The sequence below is a fragment of the Cricetulus griseus genome, chromosome 3 (assembly GCF_003668045.3).
Source record: "Cricetulus griseus strain 17A/GY chromosome 3, alternate assembly CriGri-PICRH-1.0, whole genome shotgun sequence".
Taxonomy (NCBI): domain Eukaryota; kingdom Metazoa; phylum Chordata; class Mammalia; order Rodentia; family Cricetidae; genus Cricetulus; species Cricetulus griseus.
In genome coordinates, this window is record NC_048596.1 from 53,313,727 (window position 1) to 53,318,653 (window position 4,927).

Sequence of the window (4,927 nt, forward strand, 5' to 3'; positions counted from 1 at the left end):
TTTGTTTGTTTGTTTGTTTTGAGACAGGGTTTCTTTGTGTAGCTTTGTAAACCAGGCTGGACTCCAACTCATAAAGATCCGCCTGACTCTGCCTCCTGAGTGCTTGGATTAAAGACATGCACCACTACCACCCTAAAAGTTTGTTTATTTATTTATTTATTTATTTATTTATTGGTTTTTTGAGACAGGGTTTCTCTGTGTAGCTTTGGAGCCTATCCTGGCACTCGCTCTGTAGCCCAGGCTGGTCTCGAACTCACAGCAATCTGCCTGCCTCTGCCTCCCGAGTGTTGGGATTAAAGGCGTGCGTCACCAACGCCTGGCCAGCCATTATTCTTAAGATATTTTGTTTATGACAACCATTTGATTTGTTTCCCTTGTTCCAGTCCCTGGTCTAGGGGCTGGGCAGATGGGGGTGGATGGGTGGATGGTGGATATAATGAAATGAAGTGTGAATTGCATGGAGTCTGACACAGTCAGGAGCCAGAGGTAAGTAGCTTTCTGGAGGATGAGGAGGATGTCTGCTAGGATTGTTAGAATTTCCTGGGCAGAGGCCCTGCCAGGTCTATTTGAGCTACTCAGAGTTGCATGGCCCAGGAGGAGCACACCCAGCTGTTCTAGGGAAGATAAGAACTAAACTGGGTGTGGTATGATCACAACACTCAGGAGTCGAGACAGAAAGACCCAGAGTCTAAGGCTAGCCTGGGCTACATAGCAAGATCCTATCTCAAACAAACAAAAACACACACTCAAATAAATATCCTCTTCAGTACAAGAATCTGGAGCCTCCACAGTTCAGAGCCTCCAGGGGAAGCCATACTGTATCCGACAGACCCAGACCACAGCATTTCCAAGGTGTTAAGTCTCATCTAACTGAAACTGTTCAGGACAGAAGCTGGGAGGTGCTGGGACACAGGGGGCAGCTGTAATACAGCCATGTGAAGTCCTTCGTGGTCTGCTTCCAGCTTCCCTTATCCCCAATCAAGCTCTTTTCCAATTATGCTCCTCCCCAAACTCCACTTCCCTTTCAGTCTAGTTGTCTTCTCTGAGCCCCTCCCAATCCAAAGTACAGCGGCTTGCCTTCCTTCTCCCACTGGCCCGGAGAAGGGGAAATGCCACAGGCATTTCCAGCATCAGGCTTGAACTCAACACAGTGAGTCCATGTGCTCGGCATTTGACCCAGGGCAAACACAAGCCTGTATGACCAGAAAAATCACTTCTATGTGTGACCTCTCAAGGGCAGAGCTCATAACAAAAAAAAAAAAAAAGTCTTCCACTTGCTGTACACAGAAGGATCAAACAGACTGTTGTGTTATGTGCTCAGACTGTGGGCCAGGCACAGTTTTAATCCTCATGCCAAACTCATGAGCCAGGCACTATTATTCCGCCTATTTCATAGGTGAGGAAACTAAGGCATGGAGATTGAGCAATTTGACCAGATTTGCCCACCTAGTAGGGAAAAGGGCAAGACCCTGGATTCCATCCCCAGCACCTCAAGGGAAATAACAATAAGGCTGGGAGTGGGGACTGGAAGATGTCTGCTCTGTAAAGGGCATTTGGCTGCTCTTCCGGAGGACCCAGGTTTGGCTCCCTGCACACACACAATGGCTCACGACCATCAGTAACTCCAGTTCCAGGGGAACTGGCCTCTTCTGACCACCAAAGGCACGAGGCATGTTCACAGTGAACAAATATACAATATACATGCAAGCAAAACATGGATTCCCAAACAAGATAAATAAATTTTAAAACCTTTAGAACCTCAAAATATAAGAGTTGTGGATATATCTGAATTGATGGAGTGCCTGCCTAGCATATGTAAAGCCCTGGGTTCAATTCTTAGCATAGCATAAACCAGGAGTAGTGTGATGGTACATGCTAGTAATCCCCAGAACTCAGGAAGCAGAGTCAGGAGGATCAGAAGTTCAAAATCATCCTCGGATGCAAAGAAAGCTCAATGCCAGTCTGTACTAATTGAGACCCTGCCTCAAAATCTATAAATAACTAAATAAAAATAAGAAGCCCAAGAAGTAGCTTAGTGATAGGCGGTGGTAGCACACATCTTTAATGTCAGCACTTAGGAGGCAGAGGCAGTCAGATCTCTGTTAAGTTCAAGGCCAGCCTGGTCTATAGAGTGAGTTCCAAGACAGCAAGGGCTGTTTTACAGAGAAATCCCACCTTTTTTTCTTTTTTGGTTTTTCGAGACAGGGTTTCTCTGTGGCTTTGGAGGCTGTTCTGGAACTAGCTCTTGTAGATCAGGCTGGTCTCGAACTCACAGAGATCCAGCTGCCTCAGCCTCCTGAGTACTGGGATTAAAGGCATGCGCCACCAACGCCCGGCTCAGAGAAATCCCATCTTGAATACTTCCACTCCCACACACACAAACGGCTTAGCAAATAAAGGCATTTGCCGCCAAGGCTGGCAAGCTTTGGATTCTTGGGGCCCACATGGAGGAAAAAGAAAACTCCAACAACTTATCCTCTGACCGCCACGTGAAACAATAAATGTAATAAGTTTTATAAATAAACGCATGGCAAAGATGAAGTGTGGCACCAGTGAGGTGCTCAGCAGGTCGAGGTGCTTGCTGGCCAGGCTGACTCGGGGTGGAAGGAGGAAACCTATTCCCGCAAGTTGTCCTCTGACCTCCGTTGTGCTGGGACAGCCCAGGCCCACCACATACATGCACACACAAACAGATAAGATGTAATAAAAACAAAGCAAATAAAACTATAACAAGCTGGCATGACCTATCAGACCTGTATTCTGAACTCTAAGGCGGCAGAAGTGGGGAGGTCTGTTTATGTCATCCTTAACTATGGAGTGATTTTTAAGGCCAACCCTGGCTATATGAAACCTGTCTCCCTGCCAAAAAAAACAAAATCAAAAAGACAAAACAAACTAAATGGAATGGAGTGTGTGTAGTTCAGAGGGAGAGCACTTGCCTAGCACACAGCAAGTTTTGGCCTCAATCTGCAGAACCACATCTATAGTAAATCCAAGCAGGGGCGCCCATGGCCCCACTCTCACCTCCGTCCTTTACCACAGACAGTATGACATTTTTAAAAATTATTTATTTTATGTACATTGGTGTTTTGCCTGCATGAATGAATGTCTTTATGAGGCTATTGGATCCCCTGGAACAGGAGTTATGGACAGTTGTGAGCTGCCATGGGGATGCTGGGAATTGAACCCGGGTCCTCTGGAAGATCGGTCAGTGCTCTTAACCACTGAGCCATCTCTCCAGCCCCAGACTGACATTTTATTGATGAGAAAACAGGTACTCAGAGACGCCAAGAAGCTTGTGCTGGGGAGTGGTGGAACCGGGAAGCTGTTTCTCTAGTTCTCTGGTGCCACAGGGACCTCAGTGAGGACCTCTTACAAGTTCCTCTCAGACCTGTGTGGTATCATGGGGCCAAACCAATCCCAGAGGTTTCTTGGCAGAGCCAGGGGACAGCCATTTCAGGCACCCAACAAGTTGCCCATGCTAGAGGTCGTTGGGCCTGAGTATCGTTGGACGACAGTGCAGGGACAGGAAACTCATGTGTTTCCCCTGTGTAGCAGAGAAGTAGGTCAGCTGGCCAAGCAGGTCTGGCCTGTGTTCACACAGGAAGTAGAGTTTGGTGGATACACAGTGACAGAGATTGTGATGTGCCAGTCAAGGGACAGAGGATGGTGGAGAGGGCATGACACAATGCTGAGCAAGACACCTTCGGCCCTCAGTAATGAGATATTTTTTTTTCTTTTCACTTTCATTTTTTTTGGGGGGGGTGGTTTGTTTGTTTGTTTGTTTGTTTGTTTGGTTGGTTGGTTGGTTTTTTAAGAAAGGATTTCTCTGTGTAGGCCCTAGTGAACTGGAACTTTGTAGACCAGGCTGGCCTCTCATGAGACATTCTTACCCGTGTAAGATATTTGGACCTCAAACCTCTGCCCCAGCCCTCCGCATGCTTTCTTCGTTCCTGAATGGGCAGTTTCTCGACTCCCATTCATTCCCTGGTTCAGTCACCCGACAATCATTCACAGAGTGCCCATAGGACCCCAGGTTTTGCTTTGTGGAAAACCTCATTGGCTAGTAAGTAGAAACACTAAACAATCTGTTTTGAGCCGGGCAGTGGTGGTGCACACCTTTAATCCCAGCACTTAGGAGGCAGAGGCAGGCAGGCCTCGGCGAGTTCAAGACCAGCCTGGTCTACAAGAGCTAGTTTCAGGACAGCCTCCAAAGCCACAGAGAAACCCTGTCTCGCAAAACCAAAAAAACAAAGCAAAACAAACAAAAAAAAAAAAACAAAAAACCTGCCTCAGAGCTGGAAGGTGGCTTGGAGGTTAAAAACACTTTCTCTGTCCTCTTCCAGAAGACCCAGGTGTGGCTCCAGCACCCACAGGGCGGCTCATAACCATCTGCAACTCCAGTGCCAGGGGACCTGACACCCTCTTCTGGCCTTTACAGGCACTGTGCACATGTACATAGGATATGATCATATACTCTCATACACATAAAATCAAACAATAACCTGGCATCCATGGAATTTATGGTCTATAAAAGACAAAGAAATCAGCCAGGAAATACACAGAAAAGCAATGACTAAATGCCTAGGGGAGAGAAGCTAGGCCAGGCTGGGAGGAACCAGAAGCAGAAAAAGAAAGCAGGACTGGGTATGGTAGTGTGTGCCTTCAGTGCCAGCATTTGGGACTTCTCTGAGTTGGGCCAGCCTGGTCTACATAGTGAGTTTCAGGACACGCAGTGCTATGTAGAAACCCTATCTCAAAAAACGAACAAATGAAGGAAAGCAATTCCATCTCAGTGGGAGGGAAGACAGAAGATAGGGTGTAAACACAGGAGCAGAGAAAAGCTGGAGGAGAGGCTTGATGAGCAAGAGAAGGATGATCATTTGCCCCAGAAAGCAGGACAACTGGGCTGGGGACTTAGCACAGG